We start from the raw sequence: 18,394 nt of genomic DNA on the forward strand, positions 1-18,394 counted from the left end.
CAAAGACACAAAAGGGTGATAAATGAATAAGAGGAGCTAGAAATGACATACAAAGGTGGGGACTGTGATCAAGTGGATAATGAATAAATGCCAGTGAGCTAATTCATGCAGCTGAAATGCTAACGTAATATGTACAAAGAATATATATGGTAGGTGTATTATAGCTGGCAAATAATTTACACCAGACTGCTTTTCAATTACTTTTTTTTACACAAAATTATACTTTTCAGAAAATATGTCTATGTTCCACTGAAAATTTTGCCTAAATATTTGTATTTGAAAATGCTTTTGCAGTGCCTCATTGGAGGCAGTTGTTCAGCTTCTTCATTTAATAATTTTCATGATCTGGGCATTCTTGTTGGACTATATCTTCTACTATGCATAATGAAAAAAACTCAGATGAAACTTCCTCCCCTCTCCACCCCTCTCTTTCTCAAGAAGGAAGACTATGGTATTTTACAGGAGAAATAATCTGATGACGTAGATCACTTCTATAAATCTGGGGGAGAACAAGAAGTGATGACTCCAATGAGGCACTGGAGCAGCAATTCCAAGTCAAATATTTGTTTATAAATTCAAATAATTGGCATTTAAATCCCCCCCCACCAAAAAAAAATAATCAAAGTTTTATGTGAAAGGTTTACATGAAAATGAAACTGTTTTACTTTCTGTCAGAATTTTTAATGGATAATTAACTCATTTTGATAGCTTGTACATATACAACTCTGTGTAGTTGAAGAGATATTATGGTGTATTTTACATATACATATAATAAAAACCTAATGATAGCAACTTTATTTCAGTTTATCTCAAGATCCACATTTCCTAAATGGAGTCTGGAGTTTAATAGAGAGAGAAATATCCAGAATTCCTAAATATTCAAATGTAGATCCAAACACTCTTAGGGCTGGATCAAAGACTTTTAGTTTGGGCCTTCCCTGATATGAGAGAGAGAAAGAGAGAGTGTACACATACATAAAATACACGCACACATCTATATACTACTTTGAAACAATTTTAAAACTAGTGGGAGACAATGAGGTAGTGGGAGACAATGAGGATAGCAATGTAATAATTTGGATAAGGCTATTATCAAAAAACAAAGAAGACACTGCAATTAGCATCTATTACAGGACCCCCTCCCCCAGGACTATAGAAAAGTGAGGAAAAATATTGATAAAACAGCTACAGAGCAGTTCAAAACTAAAAAATACTGTCCCGGAAGCCACTGTAACTGTCTGTACATCTGTTAAATGTTAATAAAGCTACTGCAAATATGGACTGGACATCCTTACATACAAATGGAGTAGTACATGGAACCTTAAAAAAATGCCTACTTATTAGAATATAAGTTACAAACAAAGTAGTGATAGCAAGTCAAAGCAGAAGAGAAACTATCTTGTATCTTTGCTATAAAAGTGTAGAAAAGAGTAGGTACCTGTGGATAGCCGGAAAACTATTCTAATAAGAATGGGATGCTGCAGAAAAGGACCTAGTGCTTACAATGGACAATAAACTGAATTTGAATCAACTGTATGTCCTTATTGCCAAGAAGGCTAACAGCATACTGGGATGTATTAGTAGAACCGTTGCCAGCAGGTCAAGGAAAGTAATTATTCCCTCTCTATTCTGCACTGGTGAAGCCACATCTGGAGTACTGTGTCCAGTTTTGGTCCCCCCACTATAGAAAGGATGTGGACAAATTGGAGAGAGTCCAGCAGAGGGCAACAAAAATGGTTGGGTAACATGATTTATGAGGAGAGGCTGAAGAAATAGGGCTTATTCAGTCTGGAGAAGAGAAGACTGAAGGGGGATTTAATTGCAGCCTTCAAATACCTGAAGTGGAGATCCAAAGAGGATGAAGCTAGACTGTCCTCAGTGGTGGCAGATAATAGAACAAGGAACAATGGTCTCAAGTTGTAGCAATGGAAATTTAGGTTAGATAAAATCTCACTAGAAGGATAGTAAAGCACTGGAGCAGGTTACCCAGAGAGGTTGTGAAATCTCCATCCTTGGAGGTTTTTAAGACCTGGCTAGACAAAGATTTGGCTGGGATGATATAGTTGGAGATGGCCCTGCCTTGAGCAGGGGTTTGGACTCGATGGCTTCCTGAGGTTCCTTCCAACCCTAATTTTCTCTGATTCTCTGATTCTACTTTAAGTCACATACAGGCGCAGATTCAGAGGGGGTACAGTGGCACAGTTGCAACCCTCCCTTTGGCTGTGCACTGCATGCACAGTGAGCTGCTTCTGCGAGCTCTGCATGCTCTGTGAGCTCTGTGGTCTTAATCCAGGTGGTTGGTGTGGGATCTCCTTGGAGTTACTGCTTTCAAGCAGCTCTGGAGCCTGCCTCTGTGCTTTCCCTCCCTCTTCCCTGCTCCTCGCCCTGAAATTCAGCATCAGGGAAAAGGAGGGAATGAGTGGTCAGCAACTCTCAGCAGGAGCTCTGTTGACATGCTGATGAATTCAAAGAGCTCACAGACATCCAGGTTCACAGTGAGGGGTTACAGTTACATCCCCTTTGGCAGTGTGGCTCTGCACAGCTAAAGGATGTTTGGTGACACCCTTGTTGTCAAGACCCTGGATCCACCCATGTTCAAATATACTGATAAAGAATGGGTTTATAAAAATACCAAAAAAGTAGTGTTCCACAAATGAATTTTCAGAACTATAGGGATGCCATAAATTAGGGCTCAGCAGATCCACGGTAGTGGAAGAAGGAAATACATAGTGAATAAGAAGTTGCTAATGGGATTATTGAGTCTAGGTGGACATTAGTACTTAAAAAGAGAGGGGAATAAAATCAAACACTACTTTAGTGGTAATCACAAAGAATTTATATTAATGGTGGAATTTTTACAAGCATTGAGCTTTGGCCTTATGGTACTTCCATGCAAGTTAATGTGTGTTTTAGCCGGGTTTAGGATAATGCATCAAACTTTTAAACTCTGGTCACACAATGCCAGCTGGAATGCCAAAGAAAAATAAGTAACTGATTGGGTTGTATGCCTGGCAAATGGGAGTCATTTTGTAGTGGATTTTCTGCTCATGGCAGAAGCTTGGTCCCACTTCCACTGGCCCTGCATTGCCCCCCTGCAGGAGCCAGGGAAAGCTCTAGGCCCTAGGTTCTAGCCCAAGGCTGGCAGAGAGTCTGGGGCCAGGAGACAGTTGTTTCCTGGTGGGGGCTGGGAGATTGCTCTGTGCCTCCGGGAGCTGCCTGCTGCTGGGGTGGGATGCACCACTGGAGCCTGGGTGGGCACAATGTCCCATTGCCCTGGCAGCAGGGAGCTCCCAGCAATTGAGTGGGGGCTGGGAGATGATTGCTCCCAGCCCCAGATCCCTGAGTGCAGAGCGGAGTCTGGGAGATGATTATTCCCAGACCTAGCTCTGCAATCATGAAATGTGGGCTGAGAGATTCTTGTCTCCCAGCCCTGGCTCCATAATTGCAGAGCTGAGGCTGGGAGATAAGAATCTCCCAGTCCCCACTCTGTGATTGTGAAGCTGGGGCTGGGAGAACCTCCCAACCCAGCTTCACAAGCAGAGCAGGGGCTGAGAGCTCCCTGCTGCCAGGGCAGGGGGACATTGCCCCTGCCCAGGCTCTGCCACTAGAGCCCTCCCCGGCATCAGGCAGCTCCTAGGGGCAGGGAGCAATCTCCTGCCCCCTGCTGCCCAGCTGACCACTTGGCCGTCTATATGTGCCGTACTGTGCAGTGATTACTCTCAAGTAAATTTTCTACTTGTATTTACAAGTACAGGTACTCATGATTAGAGCAAATCACTGTGCAGTAAGCATCTGTACCTGTAGATGGTGATACTTACTGTGCAGTAATTTGCTCTAATCTTGAATAAAGCCTTTCATGTAGATGTGCCCATTGTTGTCCTTTTTCATTTTCCTGCTCTTTAAAAAGTAGGTAGTCACCTTAGTCCTGGATTGATGAACACAAGACTTTTAGATGCTAACCAAAAAAAGAAGTTAAGACCATTTGGAAAGGGAACTTACTTGGCTTTCTTCAGCATTCAACTCAAATGAAGTTTAGAAATGTTTATCCAAGAAGCAAGAATTTTTTTGTGGGTGATATCTTCTACTGGACCAACTGAGTCCAGTGTTCTGGGTGATATGTTCTACTGGACTAAATGATGGTTGGGACAGACTTAGACAAGTTTGTCTAAAAAGTTTGGTTGCTGTAGTCTAAGGAGGCCCCAAAATATACATGCATATTCAAGCCCAAGCCTTAGACAACACAAGTTTGTCTATATCTATCCCAACCATATAGCTACTCCAATAAAATATATCACCCACAAAAATTCTTGCCTCTCATATATACCCTGGACGATCATAGCTAGGTTACTTCAACAGTACAAGAAAAATGTTTGTAATTTAGTAACTTAATTTTTCTGTGATCCGTTTTTCATGGTAGTTCTAGGCTAAATATATATAGGAATGACTAACAAACTGACAACTGTATATCTTTTGAGATTTCCAACTCAGTTTAAAAGACTCAATGAGCTTGAATAAGTACCTATATTTTGGAGCTCTTGTCATACTAGTGCAGCCAAAACTTTTAAGGCTTACCTATTACTATCTTGCTCAGAGTACATCAGGTAGCTGCATTTAACTTGACCTTCATTTGATTGTTTATTAATCAGAAGTGAAGCTGAGAAAAGGTGCATACTATATTTTAGTGATCACCACTGAGTTATAGTTGGTATTTTATTGACCATTTTGGGCTACTTCCAGCAGTGTAAAAAGGTGCATGCTACATTTTATTATGTTAATGGGGCATGAGAGAAACACATAAAAAAAGCACTTCGTTCACCCTGGGTATTGGTCAGAGGCAGCTATTTTTAAATATCTGTAGGTGGTTCACTCATACAAGTAATTGAGTTCCAACATATTTCTCCTTTGAGCCCTTCCACAAGGGTGGTCTGTAGAGTTGGAAAGAAGGAAAATGTCTTTTAAGATATTAATGCTTTTTTCTTAGTTTAAGCCTTAATGGAAACATTTTGTTACTTTGCTATTGTATTTCTTTTTAAGGAAATATTTACATATCTAGAAAGGAGTCCTATCCATATTCAGAGATAAGTACTTTAATACAGCCACTTATGTTGTGTATTTCTGCAGGTGTTTTGCAGAAGAGCAAAGCACTTGCTTATTACTGGCAGTGATGACATGGGCATCCTCTGAGAACATACATTTTTATGAAGAATAGGCCCCTTGGCAATTACAGACGTGTTAGTAACTTTCTGCCTTCTCTGTAAATATCTTAAAAGTAATTTTGATTTTTACTTTCTAGTTTTCAGCATTTTTAAACAATTTGGAAAGCATTTTATTTTATTTTTAGAAAATATGGTTTATATTGGGAAACTGTTTCATGTGTTATTTTTATTTATTTCCAATAATGCAGTTTTAGAAAAGGAATATATGATTCTTTAAGAAGCATAGGACTCTTTCTTTTTACATCTTTTTGTGAATTTTCTCCTTTTTAGTCTCTTAACTGGCATTCTCTGTACATGGATAGGCAATGAATTCCCTGAAATCCTAATTATCAGCTGTCCATCTGACATGCACCATTGAAACTGTCCCTATTACCTCCTGTAAAGTCAATTCATTAAACAGTTTCTCTGTGTTGCTTCTGGTACTCTTAATGGCTCCCCCTACCTTGGATGTTCTCTCCTCTGCTGTGGCTATTTTTCTCACATGCCCTTTTGGTCAATTCTTTGTCTCCTCTATTATACGGGTGTTCTGTGTTCTGTCACTGGGGCTGTATACACACATTCAAATAATCTGGGAGAATTCTCCCACATTTGTTCTCCTGGTAGAAAAACTTATCCAGAGCTGTGCGTACAGACATCAAATGCTAAAGCCTTGAAGAAGGGAAAACAGGCAGCACTGACACTGTGGAACCAGGGAAGGGGGGCAGCATGTATACATCTCAGAATGCTCTGCAGGCTCCTTTAGTATACCTGACAACAGATCTCAGTAGTGTGTATGGCAGCCTGGATTAGCTGCCCATGGTCAGCCTGTTTCACTGGAGCACAGTTTAGGGATTGGGAAGGCAGTGTGTTCTGCTCCCTGCTGGAGCATAAGTATCCAGTGAGTGACATAGTGTCATCCTGCCAGGGGCAGACATCTGAAGAACTATGTTCTTTTCTGAGGAAAAACCACAGCATATATAGGCCAGGGGTTTTCAACCCGAAGCACAGCCCAGCCCAGCCCCCCGTCGGGAAGAGCTGGCTCCAGCCCACAGCAACAGCCCACCCTGTCTGTCATGCAGATCCAGGGGGCACATGCCTCCCATTCCCTCCCAGGGTGTGCGTATCAGTGAGAGCTGCCGCCGTCCCCCCCATCATAGCTCAGTCTGGTTCCCTGTCCCAGCTAGGCAGTCCCTGCCCCAGCCCCAGCCCCAGCCCCAGCCCCAGCCCTACTCCCTCCCCCACCACTGGGGCATCAATCTGCCCCCTCCTGGCCCCGTCCCTCAAAAACACAGTTACCAGCCAGATCCGGCTGCTCTCCTAGCTGCCTGTATGTTGTACTGCAGCTGCACACATGCACCCAGCATTTATCAGCCACATTAGATCTGCATACCCCATAGGACCTTTTAAGTACCCCTAGGGATATGCATAACCCCCATTGACAACCACTGATATAGGCACTCTCCCAGGAGAAATTCTCCCAGAACTGATTTAACCATGGTTATTCTCAGGTTATTTTTGTCCTGGAGTGGCCATTTTTACTCTGGGGAAAAAAAAAAATGCATAGTTTCTCCTGGGAGTGAAGCAACTCTCTCAGGAGAAACTAAATATTAGTATGAGGCTTAGGTCTCCTCTCAACTCCTTTCCTTTGACTTTATCCTTGATTCCTGGCATCAACTAGGCTTCCACCATTGACAGAGTGCAGGTCTCTCTCTCTCTCTCTTCTGTGTCCTTCAGTGTATTGCCTTCATCTCCAGTTACCTTTGCAACACAGTCTCCTGAACATCTTGACAGCAGCTCATATTTAACAGCTAATTCCTTCCCATCTCCTCTCTGTCTCTTTTTCCAAGTAGCCCCCCTTTAATTCAATCTCTAGTACCCATACTTCCTCCTCCTTCAGATCGATCCTGAAAACTCATTTTGTACCAAGGCCTTAGTAATACCAGCTCTCTCCCATTCATAAAGTGATGAGAATGAGACACAGAACAGGGCTAGAAATTATGTTTTTTGGTAAGAAAATCTTCTCTGAAAAGTGCAGTTTCATTCAGCACAAAACTATATTTGAATTTGAGTCAAAAGAGTTAAATGGGTGGGAAGAGATGGCCTCCATCTCACTTCACTGGGGTGGAAGCTCTTCTCAGCCAGAATGGCTGACCTGCTCGACCGGGCTTTAAACTAAGCCCACTGTGGGGTGGGGGGGACTACCACCAAAGTAAGCCCTCTGGGCAACTTCTGCAAAACCAGCAGGTTAAGGCACTCAAGGGAATCCATCCCTACCCCAGCCCTGGAATGTTGTCCTCCTGGGAGTGCAGGGAAGACTAGGGCTTTCAAAGGGACACTTACGTGCCTGTACACCAGTGCCAGGAGCTTGGGGAACAAACAGGAGGAACTCGTCTTCCTGCTAAACAATGTGGTTCCTATCTTCAAGAAAGGGAGGAAAGTAGATCTGGGGAACTACAGGCCTATCAGCCTGACCTCGATCCCTAGGAAGATCTTGAAAAAAATTATCAAAGAGACCATTCTTGACAAACTGGCTGATGGCAACATCCTGAGGGACAGCCAGCATGGGTTTGTTGCGGGCAGGTCTTGCCTGACCAATCTCATCTCCTTCTATGACTAGGTGACATATCACCTGGACAAGGGAGAAGAGATTGACGTCATATATCTTGACTTTAAAAAAGCCTTTAATCTGGTCTCCCATGATCTCCTCATGTAAAAATTGGCCAATTGCAACCTCGGCTACATCACAGTCCAATGGCTGGGGAATTGGCTCTGAGGTCAGACCCAGAGTGAGGTAATCAATGGAAGTGAATCATCATGGTGCTCTGTGACCAGTGGTTTCCCCCAAAGCTCCATCCTTGGACCTATACTCTGTAACATCTTTATTAACAATATGGTCATTGGTGTCAGAAGCAGACTGGCCAAGTTTGCTGATGACACCAAACTTTAGGGTAAAGCATCCACACCTGAGGATAGGTTGGTGACCCAGGTCAACCTTGACAGACTCAGAAAATGGACAGATAAACACCTGATGACATTCAATATGGAAAAATGCAAGGTACTTCACCTTGGGGGAAAAAAAAACCCTGCATCATGCTTATAGGTTTGGCAGTGCTACCCTTGCTAGCACCACAGCTGAAAGGAACTTGGGAGTCATGATTGACCACAAGATGAACATGAACCTTGGCAGAACTGGAGGGGAAAAGGGGTGGGGCAGGGGAAGGAGGTCTGAAGAGGACCAAGAGGTGTCATTTATAGGGAAGTATGATTGACCACAAGATGAACATGAGCCACCAATACGATGTTGCAGCTGGTAAAGTGAACAAAACTCTGGCTTGCATCCATAGATGCTTCTCAAGCAAATCCCAGGATGTCATCCTCCCTCTGTACTCGGCCTTGGTGAGGCCACAGCTGGAGTACTGCATCCAATTCTGGGCTCCACAATTTAAAAAGGATGTGGAAAAGCTTGAGAGAGCCCAGAGGAGAGCCACGTGCATGATCAGAGGGCAAGAGAACAGGCCTTATGATGAGAGGCTGAGAGCCATGGGACTCTTCAGCCTGGAAAAGTGCACGCTCAAGGGTGACTTAGTGGCTGCCTATAAGTATATAAGGGGTGTACATCAAGATCTGAGGGAACGCCTGTTCACCAGTGTGCCCCAAGGGATGGCAAGGTCGAATGGTTCCAAACTCCTGCAAGACCATTTTAGGGTGGACATAAGGAAAAGCTTCTTTACTGTCTGAGCCCCCAAAACCTGGAATAGACTGCCTCTATCGGAGATGCAAGCACCTACTCTGGACTCTTTTAAGAAACATTTGGATACCTATCTTGCTGGGATCCTTTGAGCCTAGCTGATTTTCTGCCCCTGGGGCAGGGGGCTGGACTCAATGATCTGCCAATTCCCTTCCAGCCCTAATGTCTATGAAATATATGAAATTGTTTTTTTGGGAGGTGAGGGAGACATGCAAACAAGATACACAAAGCAGAGAATTAGGTCCCTTTATTTCAGTATAAAATGAAAACTAACCTGTGACAGCTTGTCATAGGTTGTCTGTCAGCAAAAGGAAAATTTATTAAGAGTAAAGAAGATACAGCATGTTAAAGGAGCTTGCTAACTCATGAAATGTACACACAGACTGAGAGCCTCCCCTGTTGGAGAGACATGAAGATTTCACTGCTACACTTTACAAAGTTGTATTCAGCAATTGATTCATCCTCTATTAATTAAGAAAGCTGAAGTAGTGGTCAATTTCATTGCCTAGAATAAGAGAATTGCCTCCAACATAATCTGCTCAGGCTGATGCCATTCCTAATGCTATTGCCTTCAAGTCCTGTAAAGCTGCTGCCTTCACATTTTAGATTGTTGGTGCCACTGTGCAGTCTTGGCCAATGAAACAATGGACTCACTTTTTATTTTCACATGCTAAGATGAGAGGCATCGATCTTAGTCACTCAAAAACAGAAGGTTACATTCAATATGCTGGTTCAAGAAAAAACATGGAACAAAAGGACATCTATCTCTGAGGTTGAAGGAAAGCCTGTTTTTACACAAAAGAATGGAGAAATTGTTCAAGAACTGTTCATACTTCCCTATAAATGACACCTCTTGGTCCTCTTCAGACCTCCTTCCCCTGCCCCACCCCTTTTCCTCTCCAGTTCTGCCAAGGTCAGTAAAATGTTCTGTTATTTTTTATATTAACAAGGTTTATTAATATCCATGCCCATTTTAATTGATTACGGTTTGCTGTACCATTTCCATTTTTTTTATCTCTCCGATTCCTTTTGGAGTTATTACATTCTGTCAATGTAATACCAATTAGATAATATATTGTGTATTGTGGAATCCAGTTGGGCATTTGCTGGCTTTCTATAATTTACACATTATTCTATTTTAAAATGTGCTAAAACCCTTCTTCATACCACTACGAAGGATGTGTCCTAACACAATAGGAACCACAGGATAAAGTCTGGGCATGAAATACATGGGCTGGCTCTCAGAGTTCCTTATTAACCCCTTTCAGTGATGTACAACACATCCTTCTGATCTATTCATATTAATGAATCCACATTCTCACATCCTCTTCCCTGAGTTTTGAAGTACTTTAAGTACTGTGAAAGGGTTTATTTTCTTCAGTTCTCTTATTTTGTGCACAGTTTTCAAGCTCTTCTATTGCCAGCACAGAGCAAAAGAATTGTCTGCTTTTCCTAATTTATTGATCAGCATATATATATATATATAATTTTATAGTAGTGAAGTCTCTCATTTGATCTGCTACGATAGAGGCATTCTTCAATGGGGTAATTGTGTCCAGGACACTTAATAGGTGTTAAGAGAGCAGCTGTTCTCTGTTCTACTGGTTATAGCAAAGACCTACCAAAACAGTGGAGGTGCTGTTGCTGCTGCTTGTCTCACTTCCTACAGCAGTTGGCAAGCAGTGCCAGTCAGCAGGGAATGGTTAGGATGAAGAGGACCCAATCAGGCATGCTGTAATTTAGCTCTGATTGATGAATGTATGAAGGGTGTGGAAACAACCAATTAGAACCAGTGTAGGGTTTGTGGTGGTCCCTCACCTTAGCCTTCTGCCTCCTCAGTGTAACCCAGAAGGCTTGGAAATGGTTAGTAGTTAAGGAGAAAAGCAATTTGATTCCAAGCGAATCAGCCATTTTAAAGAAGAGAAATTATAAACAGCGTGTCTGTGTGTGCATGCATGCATGCATGTCTGTCTGCCTGTCTGTCTTTAAGAGGATAGAAATTATTGCACTACAACAATTTCTTTTCATTTAGGAAGCTATACTTTGAGAGTTCTCTTTACTAGTAAAAAATAGAAACTGAAAGTTTGATTGTAGTTTTTACTTTATAGCTTTGCATATTGATAAAATATCAATCCAAAATTAAGTTCAGTTCTGAACTATAAAACTTTCATTAAGAAAGCATTAAAAGAAGCTTGAAAGTTCCCACCCCAGTCAGAATAATCTGTTATTCTATTTTTAAGAAGCAAAAATAAATCCCCCTGGCATTGTTCATTGTTGTTCCTTAATGTGAGAATTAAAGTCTCTTTAACATTCTAACCTTTAATTCAGACTTGGTGGTCCTGAGGTTTTCATTCATTTAGTTCGTTTTAACAGATATCTGAATCCTCTTTTTCTGTCTAGCTTTGTGTTCCCAGTACAATATTAGATATCATTTATCTCAGTATAGGAGAATTGGTCTTGATATTGATTATGCTGTGTTAGATTTTAGATTCCTTTGTAAATGCATAAAGCCTGTAAACATCTACAATTCCCAGCAGCTTAACAGAATCATGTCTCCTCTGACCACATAATTGTTAAATTGTGCATGTAAAATGGCTTCAGGATATTCTGTCCCTTTTCCAGCAGGTTATCAGGGAAAACTTGCCAGAGAACATTGTGTTGTTTGTGTATCCTTTAGGTTAGGAACTCAAAGGTCAATAGTTGCCAAAAGCATTTTCACTGAGTAACTACTGCTTTTCCCAAGCTTTACAACCTGCCTCACCACTGATCCTTATCATTTATTAGTAAACGTATATAGATACAGCTTGGAGACCTTTACACATAGTCAAGTAATCTTGGTTCAATGAAATATTCTGTTCACTTTTCAGAACAATTAATCATAATGATTAATTAGCTACATAAGCGAGTATTACATGCTAATACACTAAGCTTACATAGTAATGCTATTGGTTTTTTTTCTTAACACCTTGGGCTGAATGAATCTGTAGAGAACTACAAGGGAGTTTCATCAGGGGCTGAATGTAGCCGCTTATCTTATGATTATATCATTATGTATCTGAAAGAACATCTAAAAGCCAAAAGAATGTACTCACGATAATAATGTCACTATATCAGTACTTAGCCATTTTCAAATGTTTGAAAGGGGTTGATTCTCATCCAGACTGCTATGGTATATAACCCTATTGACTTAAATGGAACCATTCCTGATTTATATTAGAGAGACAGAAGAATCAGGCCAAATAATGATTTGGGGTGGAGAAGAAAGATCTTTGCCTTTGATTTACAGAAGATACTAGAGTAGGGAAAAAATTCTTTCATGAATGCTAGTGTGAGTAATATTAGACTGTAGGTGCCAGCTTCCATTCATAAAGGGTCAGATTTTCAGCTGCTGTAAAGAGATATAGCTTTACTGAAACTAATGGCACTCTGCCAACTTACACAAGAGGCTCTGTCTGACAGTGTGGATAATAGTTTACTCCATCATATGCATTTCATAGAAGTCTCAAACTCTTCTGAATACTTGTCTTTAGTTGTTTAGTTGTTCTGTTGGCCAGTTAGATTTAGCTTTCAGTCTAAATATCAGAGTAATTAATTACTTGCTCAACTACCACAGGGCAGCTCTGACAGAGATACAAAACCTATATTTGTACAAGAAGCTGCAGTGTTAAGAATTGCATCTCAAAACTAAAGGCATCCAAGAAAAACTACTTTGTAAGCCATCCAAGCAAAATTACTCAGTACTAAAACTTGCAAATCAAATGTGTGTGTAAGTAAAGAAATTTGGAGGAGTGCTAGATTTTGAAACCACTGTGTGAAAATGGATTTGGCTGTATACTTCATAAGAACTATAGAGTGCTTACAAAGCAAATGGAAAATCCAGTTCAAACAGATTTGGATTGCTTTTTTTTTCCTTTCTTAATTGTGATAGTATCATCAAATCAAATAATATGGTTAATGAACAAAAAAGCAAAAAAAAAAAAAAAAATAGAACAAAAGAAAATAAATGGGCAGTGATAGAAAACCAGTAGCTACCACACAAGAAATGAATCTAAGCAGATAAAGCAGATGAAGTATCATGGAGCATCTGAAAGAAATGAAATGAAAACAGATTGTCATCAGATCCTTTTTCCCCCAAAAGTTTCATACATATTTCTTTGGGGAATAGTTTGCAAATGATATATAGAATATGTGTAACACAACTGTAAACAGACATGTAATTTGCCTTGCTTACAATCTGTTCTATGATCTTCCTTCATACTAAAGAATAAAGATAAGGTGCACAACATGAAACAGAAAAAGGTTGAGAAATACATCAGACATTGAGTTAATACAACTGGCATGAATAATTTTTTCATTTTTAATATTCCATGGTTTCTGATTACTGCATGCTAACATATCTTTGGTAAGTACAGTGGATATCTTTATCACATTTTTAAAGTATTTATTGAATTTTGCTACACAAATATATTGTATCAGATATATAAAAAATATGCAATAAACAGAGCATATATCTTTCCAATTCCAGTTTTCTTATTTAACACCCCCTCCAAAAAAAATAAAGCAGTGATCATCCTATATGATAAACAACAATTCCCCCCATCTTTGCTTGTCTATCTAAATCTGTTTGGAAACCAATAAATATGTGGGATTAAAGAGAAACTGATAGTAAGAAAATTATATGTCTGAAGTATTAACTGGTATATTCAGTGTTTCTTACACCCTCTGTCACTGAACACATGTTGCCCTGAGGTCTGTAACTGAGCTGCACTTAGCCTTTTATGGCACTAGCTGCCTTCTTTTTCGCTAAAAGGCAGTGCACATTGCAGTATGTGTGTGTGAGAGGGAGGGAGTGCCTTCCTTGAGCTGCTGTCAGAGCATGGGAAAACAAAATCCCATCATTTCTATTGCCCTTGTTCCACCCCACTTCACCCATACACCAACCGTGCATGGCCACTTGTCACTGACCCCTGCCTTGTCCCATTTTCCTTCACCCTTTGAGGTTGCACATGTGCGACCGTGCTGAGCGGCACTGCGTTTTGAAACTGATTGTACAACATTGTCTAGCACAAACCATGCAGAAACTTGACTGGCTGTGCACAGAGCCGGGGCTTACAGATGAGAAAGTTTCCTTATAGGTGGTCAGCATAGAGGCACAGTTTTTGACAAATGTTATTGTGTATGTATAGAGCTACCAAATCACTGAAGTAGAAATGCAGGATGTGAAGCTTTGAATGGGAAATGCAGAGGATAAATTTTATCATATCATGTGTTTTGTGCTTTCTTTTTTTGCCATTTAAGCAAATGTTATTGCTTTAAGAAATGAAAAATTATGTCTCTTCCTTTCCAGATGTCTAGTCCTGCATTCTCCATTTGGGTAACACATTCACATCATCCCGTGGGAATGTTGCCTGAAGGAAGGGTGCCAGATTGTCTAAGGGTCATTAAGACACAGGTAAAGGGTGGGTAATATAAGGTGCCACTTGCTTTAACCCACATTTAAACCAGCCTAAGTGCTATGTGTCTATGCCCTGAGTTATATCTGAGATAACTTTCCTTTTGATAACAACAGTTCTGAGAGAAAATAAGAAATTACAGATAGTAACTAACTAGTAACTGTTTTAGTTGAGAGTTCTTCAGTGGCTCAAATTAATCCATTTTGTTCCCATGGCTCAAATAATCAAATAACATCAGGTCGAATTCTTCTCTTACATAGGATTAATCAAAGAAACGCTGCTCGAAATGAATAGAAGTTCATGTGTTTAAGGAGCCTGGTCCTACTCTCACTGAATACGGACACTTACTATATTCACTGTATTGTATAATATAGGGATTTGTGCTCAAATTTGATAAATTTGAATGCAAGCTTTTATTGCTTTTTATTGCACAGTCTATATGTATAGAATCTTCATGATAATAAGTCCCTTATATATTCAGCTAGGATTATCAAAGGCACGTACCTTAAGATAAGTCATCTTTGGTGAGAGCTGGGATTCCTGGGTGTCTGTGAAAATAAAGCTACTTACTTAAATGCCTAAATTAGGATTTTGATCTATAATTTTAGGTGTGCTTTAAAAAAAATCTAAACCATTTACCTAAGGAAGACAGAGACGCATACTATCTGAAATATACAATACAATAACATATAGCATTGCTTCTGCTGCTATGGCTAACGATACATCAGTATTTCCACTAGACAGGTGAATGCTGTTTTTTCAGAGCTTTATAACTAAGCCATAAAAATCGCTGCAGGTGAAAACTTGGCAAACAACTTGTCAGCCTCAGAGATTTTTTTACAAAAATATTTTTAAGTCTATTTTTAAGTAATGGTAGTTACATATTCCATCAAAAAAAAAAACCTTTAACAATATTAAGACTTCATGGTTAATCATACAAAACTTAAGAAAAATAAGTTTCTATGGCCACCTTGACCTGACATTTTGTGCATGAGCATTACAATAAGATATTTAAACATATACTCATATATTGTTTCTCAGTTAATGTACACTTACATACCTTTGTATGCTCTTGGATATTCTTGCTTAATATTTTTGCATAGTTACACATTTGCACCTATTTTATAATTGTAATAATGTGCTTCATCTTAGTTGTCTAATGCTCTGTCTGAAAGTTGCTAAGCAGCATATTCACTCTATTGCTAAGCAGCATATTCACTAATATACATACATACATACATACATACATATATTAGTGGTGTTTCATTTTAATCATGGGAAAATGTAGATTTGGGGTTCCTTTTTTTAAGTAAAAAAAATAGAGATTTTTTTTCCAGACAAAACTTGGATCCCTGTTCATCACTAGGACTTCCATACTTATTTTTCTCTTTTGGCTGCTTTGGTTTTCTTCTCTTTTTTATACATTATGCTATTTATGCTGTGCTATCTGGGCATCTCATACCCTACTGCACCTATCCTCAGAATGCCTCCCTAATACTCTTCCCTTTTTCCTATGCTGCCACTATAACACACTCTGCTATTGCTTTCACATTCTACCTTGTGCACCCCAGTCTCTTCTCCCTTACTTTGATTTCCATACTTCTCATACCCTTAGCTTCATATCTTAAGTTAAGCTGCCTCTGGCACTCAGAACCAATTCTCATTTTCTAGGTGTACTCTTTCTTTGGGCCTTCTTATATCTTGTTTCTTCCCAAAAATCCACTTCAATTTTGTTCCTGTGAGTTTTAGCTTCAAGCCCATGCTTGCCAAAATTGTCCTCCTGCCTTGTGTTTATTTAATGTCTTCTCTGTCTTACAATCTGACTGCATGTTGAATAATGCCAGCTCATGGGTACATTTGTGGAACTCAATGGTAACAATTATATATGGAAGTAGCACTGTTCAACAAAAAGTTTGCAAAACCAGTTCATAGGCCAGGGCTGTCCAACCAGCAGCCCGCAAGGGGTTGACATGCAGTCCCCAGGGAGTGAGGTGTTGTGGCACAGCACAGCCTACAGTGCTGGATGAGCCAGCAGCTTTCAGTGTCCATGTGGCAGCCTGGGAGCTGCAGTTGTGGCAGAGTGCTGTGCTACTTGGGAGTGGTTTGTGGGGGTACTTACCCATGCATAAGTGGTGCAGGAGGGTGGGGGAGCACCCTCCCATCCATACAGAGTGCAGAGTGGTAGAGGGGTACTGCCTGCTTGTGTGCATGATGCAGTGGGGTAGGGAATTGCTCATCCGCTTGTGTATGTAAAGGTTTGAAGAAGCACCCAGTTGCACTCACGTATGGTGTGCCACCTGAGGGGTCTGGGCCACCACTAGTGCATCCCCCACTGGTGCAACCCATGGGGCATGTAGCCCCTGGCTGCTTAGAAGTTGAACAGCCCTGCTTTAGGCTACAACAATCTCTGAGGCAGGAAATATGTCTTTCTTTGAACTCTTCTTGAAAGCACAGTGCAATTTACGGAGCTATATACACGCTATGTGTTTGTAACTGGGCCTAGCATTACTCAGAGCTGAAGAGGGCCTTGGAGATTAGGTATTAACTCTTTCTACCTCCTTCCCAATCAGTTGTATATCTGAGATTCTCAATCTCCTTTGCTAAAGAGGAAAAGGTTAGGGCAGCCATAATCCTCCTGCAAATCCTGTAGAGAAGAAAAGGGACAGGAAGGAGGTTCAAAAATAACCTCATACTTAAAACTGAGAGAGCAAGAAAAGAAATCTATCTGGTTGCCAATCAGGTAAGGATAACTCTCCCTGCTCAAAAGGTATGGCATAAAGAAGTCACTGACTTCTGTTCCATCATTCCTCCACCTATTTGATTTCTGTGCATGGCAACTGGGAGGATAGTGCCTGTAAGAGAAATCCTGGCTCCGCTGAGATCAACTTTTCTTGCTACAGTGTGGCAAGGATTTTGCCCTCTCACTCTATATTTACAGAGGAGACAGAAGTGAGCAGTTTCATGAGCGGTATATGGCTACTTCATTCAGTTTACTTAGGTAGCCACTAGGCCTCTGTGAGTAGAGAAGTATTTGATTCAGATTTAGCCGATTTGGAGGACAGTGATTCGATTCGGAGATTCGGAAAATCTGCTGCTTGGGTACCAGGTGGGGGGGTCATCCCCACTGCCCCCCACTACCCCATGCTGTGTGGGGGGGCTCTACCATGAACCTTTAGGGCCCCTGATACCCGCTGCCACAGCCAGTGAGTGTGCGGCTTTTTTTTTTTTTTAACGTGCTGGGTGGCTGGGCCAGGCAGGGCACGCATGGGGGTTTCTCCCGTGGCTCCTCCAGCTGTACCTGGTAGTCATCATAATGTGAAGATTGTATGCAGTAGTATATAGGCAGTTGGGCACATGTGGCACAAGTCCTGGGTGCTGCCTACATGGGGTGGTGGGATCAGAATGGGGGCAGGAGGGTACCTCATCCTTCCTCACACCCCATATATACACATTCTCCACCTTCTCTTCAAAGGCTCTGGCAGTAGGGAGGGCAGAGAAAAAGTGGCCAAGGGTTGATGTCACCTTTTTTGATGCTGAAAACTGGTGTTTTTTTGGCTCCTTGACATTCATGAAGGTGGCAAAGAAAAGGAAGTAACATCTCCCCCTGTAGTAAACATCCTCCATCACTGTTTTTGCAGCCTGCACTGCTGCAACCCAGGGTGCAATACTGGGCAGTAATGCTTCTGATTGTTTGTGTATGTATAAGAAGACACACATTTTTACCAATGGTAGCACAACATTCATACTAATACATTTTAGTACTGGGTGAGATAAAAATCAATTATATTGTGGCAGTTCATATTCCTCTGTATATCTTTGAGGAGTATTTCCAGACAATAACTGTATGTGACAACCCTAGAGATCTGTGTCCTTAACGGGTTATGGATGCAAAAGCAGTTATCATGAAGTGGTGGAAAAAGAGATGCCCTTTAAAGGGTGGATAAGAATGTCAAGGTCTGCATCAGAAAGAAGGGAACTTTCTTTCCAAGTGTGCAGAT

The sequence above is a fragment of the Alligator mississippiensis genome, chromosome 1, assembly GCF_030867095.1.
Source record: "Alligator mississippiensis isolate rAllMis1 chromosome 1, rAllMis1, whole genome shotgun sequence".
Taxonomy (NCBI): domain Eukaryota; kingdom Metazoa; phylum Chordata; order Crocodylia; family Alligatoridae; genus Alligator; species Alligator mississippiensis.